This window comes from Condylura cristata, unplaced genomic scaffold (genome assembly GCF_000260355.1).
Source record: "Condylura cristata isolate star-nosed mole 26May11 unplaced genomic scaffold, ConCri1.0 scaffold00019, whole genome shotgun sequence".
Classification (NCBI taxonomy): domain Eukaryota; kingdom Metazoa; phylum Chordata; class Mammalia; order Eulipotyphla; family Talpidae; genus Condylura; species Condylura cristata.
The window spans coordinates 6547553-6568452 of NW_004567120.1; the positions used below are offsets into that span (position 1 = coordinate 6547553).

Genomic DNA, 20900 nt, shown 5'->3' on the forward strand with positions numbered 1-20900 from the left:
TCTGCATTAGATATTCCCCTACATGCAAACAACTCATACAACTTAACCTCTTAGCAGCTTTTAAGTGTACACAATATTGTCGACTAGCCACAATACAGTGCAATAGATTCCCAGAATTTACTCATTTATTTCCCATGTTAACTCATTTAACTCTTACCAAATACTCCATCAGTGCTCTTCCATATATCCCTCAAAATTAATGTTTTTTTTTTCATTCTGTGGATAAATGCTAAGGAGTAGGAGTGTTGGATCATATAGTAGATCTATTTTTTATTTGGATAAATTCTTGTCCATAGGGCATTCATTCTTCATTCCCACAAGCAGTGTAGGAGGGTTCCTTTTTCTCCACATCATTCCAACATTTATTGTTCCTGATTTTTTTACTTGTGTTCTTAATCATTTGCCTTATTATTGCTTGAAATAGAGTATCATTAGACTGAAAGACAGATTTCTACTTCTGAGGAAGGAGATAATCAGTGTTGAATCTATTTTCTTTCTTCCATTGTATTTCACTATTTAAGCTTTTATGGACTTCTGTGCATTATTGTTAAATGCCTAGCTTTGTGACACTTTTGTGCTATGGTTTCGAAGAAATACCTCCTTTTCTTTGTGTCTTAGTTACAATAAAGGAATTTGATGTAATATTTATTACCTTTGAATTCTAATCTTCATTTCTGTTACTCTTGAGCATCATCTCTCTCTTTCCGCTATCCACTGGTATTGTTTTCCCTTAGTGGGTAGTCTTCTGATCTGATGCTCTGACATTCTACATCTTTTATTTCTTATTGCGTTTTCCATTTAGTGATGTTTCTTCAGATTCAGAATCCATCCATCCTCAAAAGTTTTAGACTAGTATAGCCCAATCAAAATGCACTTATAGTCAGAACACTGGTGCAAATATTTTATTTCCCCTTGAGTTCCTCCCTTCTCCCTCTTAACCTCAGAAAGCTTGCTTTATCAGTGTCTTCTAAGTTTTTAATACACATTTTGCTTTGTTAAAACATCTGCTATGTAAATGTTCAATATTTGTCTTTGTCAATCTGACTTATTTACTGCACATAATTCCTCATGGGATACTTTTTATATTGTCACCCCAAAGAGACATTGATGTATGGGTGACAATTCTTTGAATGCTCCTTTTGTCTCTTGGGAATTTACTCTAGGTGTGTGACTTACCTAGATATTCAGTTTATTGATGAGCCAGTTGTTTAGACTACTTTCCAAAACCTTGACAACATAAAAATAAATCTCATCTATTTCTTCCCCTCTCTTTCTCAAGCTGTCATTCTGTCAAAGAAGGAGATTAGATTCTTTTGACGATACTTGATCTTTTGGAAGCCATGCTGGGTGTTGCCCACTCCCACCCCCCTTACTCTTCTCTTTAAGGCATTTGCAAATTGATTTTTAGTATCTTTGAGCAAACACATGTTTTCATTGCTGATTAAATGCAAACAGGTGAAGCATAACAAATAAGGACAATGTAAACAATAGGTCAATGTAGAATTTTAATTATTTTCCCCAAAACAGTTAGAGAAATTATTGTAAAGAATTAGTCACATAGATGCTAGTTAGTGGACAGTGTTCACAAATGGAGTTACAATAGCTATGCTTTATCATTTAATAATGATCATTTTTAAAATTTGAATTTGACAAAGGCATTCAATACTAATTTACTTATGATAGTGCCAGACTTCAAAAGCCTCTATCAACCTTGTAAGAGTTTATATGTATCCAAAAATTAGAAATGGTGGTCATTGCACTGTTATGATCCTATTTCCTTTATAAAGAACAATTTCACATGTGGAAATTATTATATAGATTTGTGAACATTAGGTATTCCCCTACATGCAATAGGTGTCACAGTGAACAACTTAGTGTATGAGACTTGGAAATGGTAATTTTTCTCTAAACTCTGATTCATTCTCTAATATCATCATCATAACAGCATGAATATAATCTGCATATACAACAAACCTATTGCATGCTTTGAGGCCACGTTCAGTTAATACATATCTCTTTACATATGTCTTGGAAAGTTTTCTAGCATTCAAAGTGAAATTTTTATAAGAGTTTTTTACTGAAGTATATTCACATATCACAAAATTCAACCTTTAAAGTATAAACTTCATTGATTTTATTATATCAACAGATTTGTGCAACTGTTACCATTACATAATTACAGACAATTGTCATCATCTCCAAAAGAAACCCTCTACCCATTTGCAATCTTTCCTCATTTTCTCTAACCCCCCAATTGTTGCCAACCAATTATCTACTAATTCATTGTACTATCTCTATGGATTTGCCTATTTTAAACATTCGGCATAAATGGAACTATATACAGTTTATGACCTCTTGAGTCTGGCTTTCTTGACATAATATGTTTCAAGTTCATCCATGTTTTAGCATTTTATCAGTACTTCATATCTTTTAATGCCTGTATAATATTCCCTAATATGAATGTATCATGCTGGTTCTCCATTCATCGTAGTCATATATTTTAGTTGCTTCCACTTTTTGCCTATTATATATAAAGCTATTATCAGTGCTCATATGCAGATTTTCATGTGGCCATATCTTTTCATTTCTCTTGGGTAATATACCCAAAAATGGAATTGCTGAGTCAAATTGTAACTATGTCTTTAACATTTTGAAGAATTGTCAAATTGTTTTCCAAGTTGTTGAAACATTTTATATTCCCAAAGTGAGTTCTGTGGATTATAAATCCACATATTGGATTTCATAATTAGAATTTAATTTATAATGCATTTCCTGGATTATCTATAGTCTATGGTCTTTGTTGTGCAAATCTTATCACATTCCAACATAACAATTTCCTCTTTTTCAGAGGCAAGCTGATTCTGCTGAGTAGCCATAATTATAATGCCCAAAGAATATTAAGAAAGAAATTTTTGTAGCTTTATAAAAAATTAAGAAGTGAAATATGATAATTTGGTTGATGTAAGAAGTTAGAGATTTACTTATGACTATGTAGTGTTTGTAATATATCAATATATGATAGGGAAATAAATTACACTACTTACAAGGGGTTATCATAGCCATATTATCATCAAAACTATGTTTTCCTAGTATAATCCTATACTCTATGGCATTCTAACTCATTTACAGGTCACATGTGAAGGTAAGATTGCTCAGAGGGCAAAAAATCAGTCAAAGAAGATTGGGCAGAGTGTCACTAGCAGGGGTAAAGACATGCCCATTTGATGCCAACAGAGGGGAAGATTGTGCAAGAAATTCCTTTCAAATAAATAGCAAAAGGGAAATAAAACATCTGTTGTGGAATTTGTCACTGACTGAATGCTATAAGGTACAATGCTCATGGATTCAGGAATATCCTTAAGAAAATTATATCCATTGAGGATTTTTCCTTCCTTTCCTGGCTTACCAAGGGAAGTTAAGCCTGAACAGTTAAATAACAGCTCTTTCAAGGAAGTTACCAAACAAAAATTACACACACATGTTTTATTTATGCATTACATGTACTTACCTATATGATTTTATATATCATGTTACTGATAGAAGTAAAATTGTACACAAGTAATTTTTTCTCAAATACTCTCAATATATGTCTGCTTAACTTTTATTCATAATTAATAAAGCAGTAAAATACAAAGAGAAGGAAAAGAGCAAAATCAAAACTGAGTACAGATAGTGAAAATCAGTAACTCTTCAGGAATAAAATATTATCATGGAGAAACTTTCTAGAAATCTCAATTAAGTTCTTTGTATATCAGCATAGAAACTCAGTATAGAGCCTTAATATAGTCACTACTTGTTGGAAATATTTTATCATCCTTGTGAGAGTTTTGGTTTCTGACTTACTGAGGTAAGTTGATTGGGCATGAAGAACCTCAAAGATCATGTTTCCTTTTACAAAATTAGATTCAATTAATCAAGCAATTTAAGATATAAGAACTGGCCTTAGCTATAGGTAAGGTGATTTCATGGACTCTGGAAAAAAATCAGCATTTCTGCCATTGCCAACTCTTGCAGTAACTAATACAAAGTATAAAGTTAATTTCATAGTTCCCCATGGTATTATAATTTTTGTCCTTATCAGATAATTTACACTTAAATGTGAATGCAAGTTTGAAAGCTGGTATTCATGAAAGAACAGAGTTCTCTGGGCAAAGTCTAAAGGACAGATATTGTATAATAGCAAAAAACAATGGAAGGTTAGGTTAGGGACCCAAACGTTTTACCTCTTCAAATTTTAATGAAGATGGCTAAATTTTTCTTGCCAAAATGAAAAGGATGTCACTTTCCAAGTTTTGTTCTTTGCATGCAATTCAAATCCATGTGTATTTTATCTAATGAGTCTCAGACGAGGCTTCTTTTTCTTTATTAAACAAATTGTCATATCTCTCTACCTGGGTCCTGAATTTTAGGTGATCATTATACAATCCTAATAGTTATTGTAAATGGCTTGCAGAAATATATAAAGGAAACGTTAGGATTTATTTGCATCTAAATCTTTTTTAGCCATGATGCAGAAGTTCCTTTTTTTTTTCTTTTCAGATGCTCATATTGTGCTTTGGAAAGTAGCTTCTATAAAAAATATATACCACAGTGTGTAACTAGCGAGCACAAATGTTCTTCCCTTCAAACTTTCTGGTTTTTAGACTGCTTTATCTTGCTGGAATATAATCAATAGCACACAGAAGTGCATGCATCATACTATATATGGTTCATGCACCCATTAAAAACTGAGCAAGGGAGAAAACATGTATTTCCCTTGTATAAGTTTTGAAGTGAACATGCATGATTTTGTAATTGTATTTTTGTTTTTCCAAGAAAGATATTAAATAACACTAAATGTTTCAACATTGTCAAACACCTCAAGAAGTTAAAATGATTTTTTGTTGTTGTTGAGTAGGTAGGAACTGTTGAGAGGGTCAAACCCCTCTCAAACATTTGAGTGGTGAACAGACTGGGAAAACGTACACTATAAAAAGTTTTATTGTTGCACTTTTTTTTCTGACTATACCTGCCATGGAGTTTTCTTTCTTTTTTTTTTTTAATAGATGGAAACATCCTTCACAGTCTGTTTTTAAAAAAACACAAATACATCACTCAGAGGAATATTTAAGGAACCATCAGGAGGGGGAAAACTCACTGGTTTAATGGAATGTTGTCAAGTCAAATCAGCATCACAAATGACACTGGGGCAGAATTGATACTTTTGCACTGACATGTTAAAAGAAAAGCCCATGCATTATTTAGAAAACCAAGAAATCTGTCAGCTGTATGATTGCCGAGTTAGCAGAAGCAGGAGGATGTAGCTCAAGTTGAAAAGAAATGCGTAGGCACAGATCCATACTGTAACCTTTCATGTTCTACACCCACCATGAATACTCAGCTATTACACGGTCAGCATTTTTGAGATCTTCTGTTTTAAATTTTCAAGTGTTTCAAAAGGCAAAGGAGGTAGGTCTTTTATTCTAAAAAAGCAGAATGTCTAAGCTGTTATTTTAGTGTTAAAGATGACAAGACCAAAGAAAGACTGTTTTTCATCTTTGTGAGAGCTTTTCAGGTTTCCCAGAAGTGTATTCACATTGTTAAGATAGGTATTATTTTTTCACATTTATTCCATGAAAGTGCATTTCCTTAACAATTTTCTTTTACAAACAGAAGAAAATTTGCTTTAGCTCTTTAACCACACTAACATACCATTCATAAACATGGAAAGTTTTATTCTCTATTAATATAAAAATGAATATATCAGTACTCTACATATCAATATCTTTTTTCATATAAATATCTTTTTAACAATTTTCCTCTATGTACAGTGGTGGCCATATTGCCAAAATAGAGTTCTTGACCTCCTCACTCCCTCAGATCTCTCTTGTAAAGCAAGTAAGCCAATACTCTTCCTATTTCCCTAGAGAGAAAATAAACTCAGAAGTGAATTTGTAACAGAGTGATCCCCAGGGAGAGGGGAGGTTCTAGGTTACTTGCCCCAAGGGAGGATGAAACCCTGCCGGGTAACAAATTCAGTGCCATCCTTAAGGTTGCAGAGTTTAGAAAAGAGAAAATTAATGGTAATAGAGACACAATCTTGCATTTTACTGTGGTTAGTGTAGTGTGCTTTCTACTCTACCATTACACTTCTTTTAACCATTAAACCTTACCATTGAACTTCTTTTTAAGTTGCAGTGCTTTTATAAGTTTTTAATTTTTTTTTTATTTATTTCAGTGTAGATGAACTGTGGTATAGGCCAGAGGTGCAGAATGTGGTAGGATTCACCACAAAGTGGAGAGCAGAACATGCCAACTGATTGAAATGCACTGCTTGACGGGAGCAGTGGGCAAGACAGGAGAATTCTGCTGTTATGTGGGTCCGCTACCTGGTTGGGATCGAACTTGTGCTGAAGTGCTGAGATTTAACCCCATGTGCCACCTGGAAGGGCCCTGCTTTTATAAGTGTTTAATTGTTTATAAGTTAGAGACAGCTTAATAAAAATCATCTATTCCAGGCCCTCCATGGTGGCGCAGCCGGTTAAAGTACAGCATTAACTAAGAAGCTAAAGCCACTTCAGCATGAGTTCGATCCCTGCCTGCCCCGGAGGTGACCCACATGGTGTGGCAGACCTCTCCTGACCCGCTCGCTGCTCCCCTCAGTAGTGTACTTCGTCGATCTGCCTGTTCTGCTCTCCACTCTGTCTCTGGTGAAGCCTCTCACCACCCCTGCACCTCTGGCTTGTGCCCCATTTCTGTAAGCACAAACAAATAAATCTTCTTTAAAAAAAAAATAATCTATTCCATAGTACCTGTTACTTTATAGCCATGAAATGAAAATAATCACACAACTAGATAAGTGAGAATCATAGCATAGAATTGAAGATTAGATGCTGTGTGTGATCTATATTGGACATTTCTGTCTAGATAGGTTGCAGAAGTTGAATTTCCTTTTTCTTGGGCTGTTTATTCAGATTTGATTGGTGACAAAAGAGCTTAAAACAAATTGACAGAAAATAAAGTTACTTAGCCTGGGTACAAAGGCTCCTTGACTTGGAAACTCATGGCTAGGTAGGTGGACTGGCAAGAAATTGAATTTCTAATGTGGTGATCCAAATTTAAAATTGTTCCTTACTTAAGCAGAAAATGATTAAGTTTCTGATATTATCAATGGAAAAAAAATTAATGGAAGTAATTGATAGAACCAGTACGATTCCCTATTTGCTATGGAAATGTGCATATTTTGGCACGTTGGGATTAAGTTTCTTTACATAAGTTCTTGTATTTTTTATGAGAAACAAAATGTTTTGGGGAGGAACATCAATTTATTCTTTTTTAATTTCAGAAAAAAATCATCACTATTACCTGTTATTTCTACTAGCAAGTCAAAATAAGTGGAATATTTGAGGAGCGAAATTAGTATTTTGAATTTTACTTATGGAATGGTCTGGGGTCAAAATGAACACTTGTATAACCCCTTCATTAATGTTATTTTCTGAATCTATTTTTTCTTTATCTCTTCACCAATCTGTTTTTTACTCCCCTTCTGACTTTGTCTACTTTTGGAATTACCTATTGAATGGGTGAATATCATTTTATATATTGCTGTAATAATTCTAGAGTTGTGAGTGAGAGAAAGAAAAGGGAGAGATCCTGATTAATTCTGTCTCACTTTAGATGGTATCATCTCTTTTTATTTACAAAAATACATTTGGTGGATCACAGATAACTGGATTACATTTTATCAGGCTGAAGTCCTGCCCTTAAGCAAAGAACAAGAACTGTCAAATGATTTTGGAATGAGGCAAAATAAGAGTGTAAATTTGAGATTATGTTGAAAATTTGCCAAGGAAGCAAACAGATTATCAGGCATTAGGACATCTGTGTTTTGGAATTGTCTGTGCCAAGAAGTAGCTGTGAGACTCTAAGCATTTCTCTTACTGTACTTGAACCTCTGTTTTTCCATATGTAAAAGTACTAAGAACAATAGGTGGCACTAAACCACAAACCTAGATGTGGTAATTCTATATTTTTGTATAGTGTAAGTAGTTATCACTAGCACTCTAATTTCAGAAGGTGGAGAAAGAAGTGTGGACATTTAACCCAGAGACTGCCTATAAATGAATTTTGGAAAGCTAATAATCCAAGACATGGTTTTATTGTTGACTCCCATTTCTTTTCTAAAATTTTTTAGTAACTACATCTTTATACATTTTAATGTGGGCAATATGTCAGAGTACAAGATAAGAAGCTGACCCTGGTCTAATCCCTCCCCTGCATGAAAGTACTAACCTTAATATAGAATTTTCTGGAAGAAAAAGTGGACTTGTAATTTCAGAAAATGTTAAAAAAAAAAACTACTTTCTCCTTTGCTGATAGGACCAGATCAATTATATTTATCTTCCTTCAGTTTGCAATAGCTCTACACTCCATGAGCTATATGAATTAACTTGATATGAACAACAGTTAAACTTTTAAAACTCTGATTTTGTCATGGATTAACTATTCATATAGGTATGAGCTTATCTATGGGCTACAAGTGAATATTCATTTTTAATCAATGGTTATAAAAAAATCTAAGCAACATTTGTTGTTAAAGAAAATTTGTATTATAAATATGAATCCAATTGTTTAAAGTGCTATTTTTAATAAAATGTCTCATTACATTAAAAATAAATAAGCAAAGCTTCTCTGACTACCTGAACAGACTTTCTGTGGGAAAGGTTGTAACTAAATAAAGCACCAAAGATTGCATATTTCAGTTATTCAGCCATGCTTCAGGGCTTATTCTTCCCTTAATGCATTAACATTAATGGAGACTGTATCACTCATTGAAGGAAAATATATACTACTTAATTTGTATTTTGGCCATTTAAGAATATTGCATGTTCTATTTTAACTTAATTTATCTGTTCTGTAACCTTCCTTGCATTCTGAGAACTGGTAATATGTTCTAAAATCAGAAAGCAAATAACTTTGTCTCGCTGAATCAAAATAACCTAATTGCAAGTAATCTATTTTCATTTGTGAGGTTCATTGTAGCAAATTTACTTTGAGGTATAAAGAACATGTCTTTGTAGAGCACAAGGAAATTAGTCCAGGTACCCACCAATTATTAGGGAAGAAACTTTCCAGTTTCATGCTATATTTACTATAAGAACTAAATGTAAAGCAATAAAAACTAATGACAAAATGCAAGTAGCACAGTTAAACTCTTTCAAATGAAACATTTTCACATATCTATCATCTTGCTGATCTATAAATTTATGGTCTCTGAGTACAGAGGTCTAAATCTTCAAAGTTTGGACAGAGGTGAAGCATGAACTAATCTTAATTTTCCCCCTATCTTCTTACAGCAGCACTAATGGAAATGTATTTTGTTTAATGACTCTGAAATCCTGTTCGTAATTAGATGTGGGAATTGGTCTTACTTTCTAACAGATGATACTGGAATAATAATATGAGAGATGCTACACTGAGACCACTATCCTCCTAAATCTATATCATTTTTCATTTTATTGACAGGAGATGTGTGCAAGAAACAAAGACATTGATTTTGAAAAGGAGGAAATAAAATCTAATAGAAACTGTCAATCCAAATATTTTTATGTTCCATGCAATATATTACAGTGTGGGGGGGGGGGAGGCTATACACTTTGTTTTCACTTTTAGTAGACAAAGATTTTAGATTTGCTGCTTTGTTCCTGATAATGATCTTTGAGTGTTTTTGAAAAGAGGAGGTAAAGAAGTATATTTAAAGTGACAGAGATCATTTCATTAAAATATGTATTATTCAGTAGCATGATTCCACAGAATAACATTTTCTTGTAATGATACTTATTACTTTTAATTGTGATAAGTTTTTATTGTGATAACATTGGTCTACAACATGTATATGATTTAAGGGGCATAGACTCACAATTCAAGTATATGTTACCATACCATGGCCTACACCAAAACAACAATAATTTTTCACCATAATCCACTGGATCCTTCCTCACTTTGCAGCACAAACTTTACCCTCACCTTCTCTTCATCTCATTTTTGCAGTCAGCTACCTAGAATTTGTTCTGTTTCAGTTTTGTCTGTTCTTTTGTTTCCTTGTATTCCACACATGATAAAAGCCATGCGGTAGGTATCTTTCTCCTTTTGATTTATTTCTCTTAGTGTAATTCCACCTAGCTTGATATGTTGTAATAAATGGCAAAATTTCATCTTTATATTGGCAAGTAATATTCCATTGTGTAAATGTGCAACATCTTTTTAACCCACTTATCTAATTTTGGGTACTTAGGTTGTTTCCATAACTTGCCTAGCGTAAATAGTGCTGCGGTGAACAAAGCAGTGCATGTATAACATCAAATTAGCATTTTTGCATTCTTTGGGTAGCTCTCTAAGACTGGAAATGTTGGGTCATATGAGAGATCTATTTTTAATATTTTGAGAAATCACCATAGTGTTTCCACAGTGCTGGACTAGCCTACATTTCACCAACATTATTTTCTCTCACCTACATTTACTGTTTCTGATCTTTTTTATATGGGACATTATCACAGGTATGAGATGGCATACCACTGAGGTTTTGTTATGTATTTTCCTGATAAGACATAACGAACACTTTTTCATTTTCCTGTTGGCCATATCTGTTTCTTCTTGGAAGAAGTTTCTATTTAGTTCTAGCCTTTTTTTATTCGGTTTTATGTTTTGTTGTTGAGTTGTATTGTTAAGGGGAAGGATGTCCTAAAGGAACTCTGCAGAGTCTTATGGACTCCATCGACCCCCTACTGCAGCTTTCTGAACCCTACCCCCTACTCCAGTGATTGGAAACTACAACTCCCAGCAGTACCAGGGAAAGAACTGTGAGGACTTAAGGGCAGAGCTAGCAGGAATTCTGGGACATTTGGGGGATAAATAGGGTGTGATTGCATCTCTGGCTCTCTTGCTCGGGAAACAGCTTTCCTGACTGGGTGATTCTGGTGTGTTCAGTCAGCCTAGCCGTAAGGTATTCCACTTACTTTGTACCCTGTTCTCTTTCCCTGGGTTGTTTCCTATTCCTTTCCTCTTTTGTAAATAAACCTGTTGTTGACCCTTTTGTGTGTGCCTGCAGTATAACTGAATTGTGAGCGCACGGGGGAGGCCCCACAGACAGACGGCCCAATCCACTCTGGGCTACCCTGTAACAGTTGAGTTCTTTTTAGTTCTTGGATCCCTTGTCCCTTGTCAGATATATGATGTGCAGATATCTTCTCCCACTTGGTAAGGTGTCTTTCATTTTAATAATAATTTCTTCACTATGCAGATGATTTTTCATTTGATGTTGTCTCATCTGTTTATATTCCCTTTTGTTCCCCTTGCTATTGGAGTGGGGTCCCCAAAGACATCCCTGAAAACAATGTTGTAAAGTGTTTTGCTTGTAGTTTCTTAGTTTCTTCAATGTGTTTTATGTTTTGTAGGTTTACATCCAAGACTTTAAGTTATTTTCTATAAGACATAAGAAAGTGGTTTAGTTTCATTCTATTGCATGTGACTGTCCATTTCTCCAAGCTCCACTTAATGAGGAGATTTTCTTTCCTTCATTGTATATTCTTGACTCCTTTGTCATAGATGAACTACTCGTATTAGTTTTAATTCTGGGCTCACAATACTATTCCATGTATCTGTGTGTCTATATTTATTCTAATACCATATACTTTGATTACTATTTTCTTTTCTGTGAATCTGAAGTCTTGGGGCATGATAGCTCTGTCTTCTTTTATGCCAGGGACCTTTGTACTGCTTGGGGATTTTTTGGGTTCCAAATAAATCCCAAATGTTTATGCTTTTCCTTTGAAGAGTGCCATTGAAACTCTGACAGAATTTGCATTGAGTCTGTGTATTATTTTGGACAAGATTGTAACAATTTTAACAATTTTAACTTTTCCATTTATGAGCAAGAAATATATGTTTCATTGTATCTTCTGTTTCTTTTATATACAAATAAAGAAGTTAAAGAATGGACAAACAGCAACAATTTTTTGATACATCATGTTTTTTTGTTATCAGTATTTTACTGCCACATGTCATTCTGGGCACTATAGATAGATTCAGTAATTTCTGTGGGTTTTAGATTTAATTTTCATTTAATGCCAATGTCCTCCAAGATCCTCAGATAATACTGAGCAAGGAGTTTGCTATATTATTAATAAGTTTCATCTTCCCTTCCAAGCACATGATTTATTACCATTTAAGACAATAAAAATGTTGGACACTTCTTGGAGATTTGACTGGTATATACCTAATGATATACGATGAACTATTAGGTATCATTCCATTCCCTTTCTTTGTGATTTATATTTTGGGCTCAAAAAATCCATAACGTGGTAAAAGAGAAAAAAACAGTTGTGTGTTCCCTAGAAGCTCAAATTAGGTTAGCAATATAATTTACACATTTATTTGTTTTCCTTAACTATTATAAAAATCTAAGAAATTAGAACAGGGGTCCACCCTCATGGCCCATGGAATTAAAGCATAGTTCTGTGAAACTATCCGAAGCCACTGCAGTATGAGTTTGATCCCCGGCCAGGAGGATTACCCTCATGGTGCAGTAGACTTCTCCTGTCTTGCCTGCTGCTCCCCTCTATAATGTATTTCAGTCAATCTTTTCCCCACTCCATCTCTAGTGAATCATTTTGCCCTCCTTCACCTGTAGCCTATACTCAGCTCTTATATGCATAAATAAATAAATCTTTATTTAGAAAAGGCATTATCATGTCATTTAATACTTGAAGAGACCAAGGTTCAAATATGTGTACAGAGATTTGGTTAAGCTCAAAACACATGGTATACGGGGAAACATAAGGTTTTTAACTTCAAAGTCAACATTATTCATGAAAAAAAAATAGCTCATTGTGAAGAACTTAAATGAAGAATATATATAGTTGATTAATGCATAGATTAATAGATTGTGGTGACTTCATGATGGGTATGGACACAATGTAATTATGATGGAGTTGTGAATGATCTCCATTCGGAGGATTCATGACTGCTTATCTTGCAAAGAAGTGGAGAAACATCAATGCAAAGATATTGAACAGAATCCTTCATTTGCTATGACAACTTAACTTTTGTTTTTTAATGAATAATAACAGTACTAGTTTACCTTCTCTTTCCCCACAAAATAAATCAAATTTGTATCAGTGACAAAATAATTACATATTTTTATTTCTTAAGATTAAAAGGAAGAAAAAAAGAGTAAAAGGAAGTTGTGTACTTGACCTTCCCTGTTGCTATATTTTGCCAAACCAACATAAGTTTCTTAGAGATTGTCACTGTATTTTCCTTCCCTACTTTTAAAAATCAATTTATTTATTCACTGGAATGGAATGTTAGCTATGATAGCTAATAAAAAATGACCTGTTTGAGCAAAATTCACAGTAGCTAAGATATGGAAACAATCTAAATGCCCCCAAACAGATGAGTGGATCAAGAAGAAGTAGTTAAAAAGATACCCAATGGAATACTACTCAGTGATCAAAAATAGATAAATTCATGTCATTTGCAGCAACATGGATGGAACTGAAAGGGATTATACTAAGTAAACCAGGAGAGGAATGATAAATACTGTATAGTGTCTCTTACATGTAGAATATAGAAAAACAAAGCTAAGGGTCAAACAAAGACAAATTCTGAAGCCAACCCTTGAAAAACTGACCACTGATTTCAGCCTTTTAGTGGGGGAGGGAAAGAGGTGAAATCAAGGAGGTCTGGGGAGAACAACATGAACTATGTTTGAGGATTACCTGGCATCAGTGAATGGAGGACTGTGGACTAGGTCTGGGGTGGGAAAAATCCTGTGAAAACACTAGCAAGGATGTAGAATGATGGTAGATCAATAACAGTAAAATTAAGTAAATAAGTAGATAAACAAATAAGTAAATAAGATCTGCTTGAGCTAAAATGTACAATTAACTGTAAGGATTATAGCTGCTTCATTATAAAATACTAGAAAGCTCTTTTTCCTTTAAAAATTTTTATTATATGTATTTTTAACATCATTTTCAATTTTTTATAGCACAGCTTTTTTTTAAAGTTTACTTTTTTTTATTTATGCATACAGAAATGAGATACAGACCAGAGGTACAAGGGCAGTGAAAGGACCCACCAGAAAGAGAGTAGGGAGCTAAACAGGCAGATCGACAATGTGCACTGCTGAGGGGAACAGTGAGCAAGACAGGAGAGGTCTGCTGCACCAGGTGGATCAAGTCCAGGGCAGGGATCGAACTTGCACTGAAGTGTCCACGACATGGCTTAGCTTCACAGTGGGGAACCAACTTGCTGCACCACCAATGGTATTGGGACCACCAGGGAGGTCTCCATTTTTTCATTTTTGTACAATGCATTCTTTTTCATCTCAGATAGAGTCTCCATGCAGTTCCCACCACCAGTTCTCCCATGTGCTGTCACCATAGATCCTTGTGCTCTTCCCACCCCTGTTTGATCCTATTCTCCTCTCACCGACACCTGCAGAATATCTCTGGTTTATAGTTGCCTGCTAATTTTGATATTTATTTTATTAATTTCCCTCCGATCTCTTATTTGGATCCTCTAAACTACATTCCTCCGAGAGTGAAACCATCCAGCATTTTTCTTTTTCTCTTTCGCCTGTACATGCTTTTCTTTGGAAGCATGATCCCTTCCAGCTGCATCCATGTTGCTGTATGTGGCATGAGTTTATATTTTTGATTGCCAAGTAATATTCCATCTACATATACACAATAAATAGCTCTTTAAACTTATGTAGTAAGTGGTTATCTTATTTCCCTGTTTGTATTAATTAACCTAGGAATGTCTTATATAAAGTTGGCATAATACATATATAAAGTATATATCAATTACATCATTTTTAGCAGATATTCCTGGCATGTAATAAATAGTAAGTATTTACTGAATGCTGACTATGTAGTATGTCTTATATAATGCATTATACTGAGACCTGTTGATTATTGTATGGTAGGACATACTGTAATTCTAGCTTTGTCTTCCTTATTGATAAAGAATTGAAAGCAGTGAAATGCATTTCTCTACAAAGTCCAAAATAAATGCATAAATATAAATTGCTGGAAACATTGTTTTGTCTTCTAAATACCTTATAGGGATAATTGCAATTAACAATTCTCTGATGTTTCAACTTGGAAACTTCAAAGGAAAATTCTAAATGTTCTGCAGTGATTTACTGCTGCTGACAAAGTTAGTCACAACAGTTCTTATCAGTGGATTATTTTGGATTACTTCCAGTTTGAAAGATAAACTTTGTCGTGGACATGGGAACATAATATATCAAATTCAGGTATTAGGCATAGTAGGTAATATGGAAAGGTTTTTCATATCATTTCAGAGTAATTGGAAGAGGGTAATGGTGTTTATGGTCAGTAGGTATAAGTCTAAAAGGAATTGGGAAAATAGAAACAAATAGGGCTTTGATATCCTGAAAGCAAAAGTCAGGTAATAGTTGAAGTCATTGGAAGTATGTGAAAAGTTATCAAACTGAATATTAAATCCAGGGAGACCAAATAATAATAGCCAGAAATAAAGGCAAAGGGAAAATTATGCCTGTATAGACACATCAACATTTTCATCCATAAGGGGAAGCAATCAGAAAAATCTCAAAATGTATGGGTTGAATTTATTATAGAAGTTATACTTAATTAGGATATTCCTAGAGATAGGAATGGAGTATAAACCAAAAGATAAGTAGCCCTAAAACTGTAATATTAAAGAGAAATAAGGACAAGATTGTGTACATACTTAGCCACCTAAAACAGAATTGGAAAGACAAATTATTGCCATAGATTTATTGGCAAAAAAATACATTAAAACAATTAACAAACTAATTGTTTATTGCATGTACTTAACACAATTACTCGCTCTATTCTTATACCATTTAATTCATGTATTCATTCAATAAGCATTTGTTGACTGGCTGTTCTGTGGCACTGATGTTAAGAAGTAGAAGACACAGTCCTTTACCTGGAGGTTGTCATAACCATTGTAAGGATAACATTAAATAATAGATTAAATGCTTTCAAAAGTTAAATATTAGTGGTGAGTGAGTGTGGCATATATATTTATCAAGGTGTTAAACTATACTCAAATTTATATATTTTATCCAATGATGTGTGTGAGAGAAGTGGTGAGCACACTTTTCTGGATATTTGTAGTGAGACTCTTATGTTTACTGCAGCAATATTCACAATGGGTAAGAGATGGAAACAACCTCTGCTCCCAGAAATGAATGACTGGATCAAGAAGATATAGTGTATATACACAATAAAATAATTACTCAGCATTCAAAAAAATATTACTCATACCATTTGCAGCAGAAGAGATGGGAGGGATTATACTTGGTGAATTAAGTCAGAAGAAAGAAAGAAAAATATCAGATATTCACATATAGGAGAAATATAAGGAAACTAAAACAAAGGTTAAGGGGGCAAAAAAATAAAGGTAGCAGGCAAATCATGTATCTGAGACATAGGGCAAGGTTGGAGGGAGTTAAGAGGATCAAAACCAGTGAGGGAAGAACACAAGGGCCTATGGTGATGGTTCACTGGTGAGGGGGTGATGGGAGATTTATCAGGACTACCTAAGGGGACAAGTCACATATGGTACAAAAATAAACATCGATATAAGAAAAAATTTTTAAAGGATATTGTGGTTTTAATGTCCAAAATTATAGAACTTTTTGTTTCCAAGCAATTTTATAGCTATTATGATATTTTTATGAAGAGAAAAATGAACCATGTAAATAATAATAGCCAAATTTATGTAATGGGTAATTATTTATTTTATGAATGGAAATTTTTTTTTCTCAAAAGGCAGGGCCTTTCTTCAAAAAATTGACCTCAGACCTCAACCTTAGCTTTACTCCTGTCTTAAACTTGAGTTCTTATGGAGACATACTCTCTACATATCTTTTTGACTGATGAGTAAGTCACACTGTGATCTTGACCTTCCTCTATGTGAATCTCAACTGCCCTCATCTAAATAAAAACCATCCTAAATGTTTCTTCCAGCTGAAATGTACTGTTTTGTAAGTTTATATTCCAGTTTGTTGTTTCTCTTCTTATCTACAAAATGAATAAATGCAGTGTGGAGAAGATCATAGTCACCAAAATAGACAACATATTTTAATTTACCCTTCATTGTAGCTTAGTTCACTTTATGAGGCTCCCGGGCTACCTAGCCATTCAGAAATGAATGGGAATAGGGTGTTTCAGTGGTCACCTATATATAATGCCTTCTAATTCAGTTAGGGACAGCTATATGCCATATTAATTTATTTGTTAAAATTCATGCAGTGTACTAGGGGAAAAAGACTTTAGTAATATCAATTAAAATAGTGTTAGGTCATTCATCCTGATACCAAGTGCTATAGAGAAAGCTTGGATAATTTTGTCCCCTATATAATTCCCCAGCATATTAAAGACTTGTTGCAACCTCCTCTTTTTTCTTTGCTGTCTCTGCTAACGCCAAAATTCCTCACTGGTTTATTTTTACATGTGCATTTAGAAGGCATCATTTATTACCCTGTTTGGAGTCATATTTACAGAAATCAGTTGCCCCTATGTAACCACAATCTCTCATTTCATGACTTCAGAAGTCACAATTCCCTGGACATTAGCCACTGGGCTCAGGAAATATGTGGTGATTGGAAGATTAGAAATGATAAATGTCGAAGTGTTCTATCAGGAAAAGAGGCTGTAAAGGCTCCATTGTTTAACTTTTTCTTGAGATGTTTTTATCAGCATATATAAACAGTTGGATTTGATATTTTACACCTGACTGACCAAAGTTGCAAATTAGGGCTCTCCCTGGTTGCACAAGGTGTTCAAGCACAGCACTACGAAGCTATCCACAGCCACTGCAACAGCCACTGCAGTATGAGTTCGATCCCCAGCCAGGGAGGTGACCTACATGGCTGGGTGTACCTCTTCTGTCTCACCTGCTGCTCCCCTCAGCAGTGTACTTCAGGCCATCTGCCTGTTCTGTTCCCCACTCTGTCTCTGAGGAAACCTCTTACCCCCTACCATCTCTGGCCTTTACCCCAGTTCTCCTATGCATAAATAAATCTTTTTCAAAAAGAGAATATTAGAATCATGTATGTTATGAATTATAGTTTAGGATTTACTTAAAAATATGTTGAACTTATTAAGAAAAAGGAATATTTCTGTGAATAGAAATCATTGGATATCCAGTGTTTTCTCTGGATTACAAATAATTTATTGTATAATTTATAAATAACTTTTTAATGCATTTAGTTTATCTTTTTCAAAAATAGATGAAAATATGAATTTTCTGCCTCATAAGAAATAACAGATACTACAAACTAGTTTTGTACAATATGGAAAATCTAAGGGTATCATTTAATTGCATTAATTTATGTGACTGTCCCCTTCCCCATAATTCTGCATCTCCAAACAAGGTATATACTCTATAGAATGTATACCTGGCATGTCATTGCTTTTATTTTTCACTTTTTAATGGTTGTGGGTAATTTTTTTACTTTATGTAGAAGAACTGGGGTGTACACCAGAGGTGAGAAGATTTACTTGAGACAGATAGGAGAACAAAAACTGGTCGATTTACTGTATTACATTGCTGAGGGGAGCAGTGGATGAGACAGGATAGGTCTGCTGTGTCATGTGGGTCACCTCTCTGGCCAGGAATCCATCTCAGGTCTTAGCTATGATAGGGCTGCTGAGATTTAACCCCTAGGTCAGCAAGTGGGGCCTTATTGCTTTTATACTGCTTGTTTATTTTTAATTTTTTTTCACTGAGGTAACATTGGTTTACAATATTGGTTTACAATTTAGAAGTGTACAATCACACCCTTCAGGTGGATGTTACCACACAACACCCATCACCAAGGCATCCATAGTCCACACATTGCACCACCTTCCCACTCTGCCAGCCTCTCCCTCTTCCCCCTCTGATGGCCTTAATCTACAGTCAGATTTCTAGTTTTTGTTATTAGTTTGGTTTTATATGTTTTCTTTTGTTTCTTTATATTCAACATATTTATGTCTACACATTGTTTGCTATTTCCTTTGTCTTATTTTGCTTAGCAGATTCATCTCCAGGTCCATACATTTTGTAACAGAAGTTGAGTTTATCCTTTATTATAGTTGTGCAGCATTCCACTGTGTATACATAACAAATACTAATATTTATTTAAAAGATTTATTTACTTATACATACGGAACTGGGGTACAAACCAGAGGTACAGGGGCGGTGAGAGGATTCACTAGAGACAGAGTGGGGAGCAGAACAGGCCCACTGACTACGTACACTCTGAGGGGAGCAGCGGGCAGGTCAGGAGAAGTCTGCTGAGCTGTGTGGGATCAAACTCGCACTGAAGCGGCTGCGGCTCTCTTGGAGAGCTGCATCCTTACCCGTTGTGCCACTAGGGAGGGCCCACAAATATTAATCTACTCTTCTGTCTTTGGACAACTATTTGATGTCATAACTTAGCTATTGTAAGTAGTGCTGCAGTGAACATAAAGGTGCATGTATCCTTTCACATGAGTGCTTTTGCACTCTTCAGGGAGATACCTAGGAGTAGAATTGCTGGATCATGTGGTAGATCTGTTTTTAATATTTTGAGAAATCGCCATACTTTTTCACATGGGGCGAGTCCACATTCCTTAAATCAGTGTACGAGGATTCCATTTACTCCGTGTTGGCCAACACTTGATAAGGGGCCATAATCACAGGTGTGACATGTTAGTGATTATGGTTTTGACTTGTATTTCTGACCATAAAGCACGATGGACATTTTGCCATGTACCTGTTGGCCACCTGTATGTCTTCTTTGGAAGAGTGTCTATTTTGGCTCCTCTGCCCATTTTTGGTTGTTGTTGTGTTGTTTTCTTTTGACTGAGTTGAATGACTTTGTAGTTGTTAGATATCAGCACCTTGTTCAGAACTATGATGTGAAGGAAATTTCTCCTATTCAGTAGGGTGTCTTTTTGTTATAGTTATACTTTCACTTTGCAGAAGCTTTTCCATTTGATGTTATCCTGTTGTTTTTTTTTATTTGAATTCTGGACTTTCAGTTCAATTCAATGCCATTGATCTGTCTAGATTTTTTTCCAGTACCATGCTATTTTGATTATTATAACACTGTAATATAGATTGAAATCTGTGAGTACAATACCACCAATTTTAAACTTTTTTTCAGGATTGTTTTTGCTATTCAGGAAGTTTTGTGGTTGCATATGAATTACCCTAAAATATGTTCTATTTTTTGAAGAATGGAACTTTGATAAAGCATGCATTGAATTTATTTATTTTTGTTTAAGATGGCCATTTTAACAATGTTAATACTTCCAATCCAAAGGCAGGAAATATCATATTATCTTTACATTTATTGGTACAACCTTCTGTTTCTTTTAATACTACCTTATAGTTTTCATTGTGCAGGTCTTTTGCCTCCTTTATAAAGTTTACTCCTAGGCAGTTATTAATTTTTGACAGTTTGTCAAAGGGATTAGGAAAGGGATTCTTGCCTGATTTTCTTTTCCTTTTCCAGCTCTATTTTTGTGTATCGGAAGGTAGCTGATATTTGTGTATTGATTTTGTAACCTGCCACTTTGTGGAACTTATGTATTTTTTCAATTTGATTTTATGGTGGATTCTTTAAGGTTTTCTATTGATATTATCATGTTACCTGCAAATTGAGATAGCTTTACTTCTTTCCAAATTTGGATTTCTTTTATATTCTTCCCTTGCCTGATTGCTCTAGGTAGAACTTCCTTATTTTAAAGGAAATAATTGTTTGTAATCTATGGAATCATAGATTTCCAGATCATCCTGCTCAATTCCTTATTATGCATAAAAGAAAACTTAAACTGACAGGAAGAATAATGAAGATGGTCTGGTAT

The 20900-nt window shown here is 34.5% G+C and overlaps 1 protein-coding gene across 2 annotated transcripts in view; it reads left to right on the plus strand.

Moving 5' to 3' along the window:
- DACH2 (dachshund family transcription factor 2) overlaps positions 1-20900 on the plus strand; it is a 461558-nt gene that overhangs the window by 337334 nt on the left and 103324 nt on the right. The window lies entirely within an intron of this gene.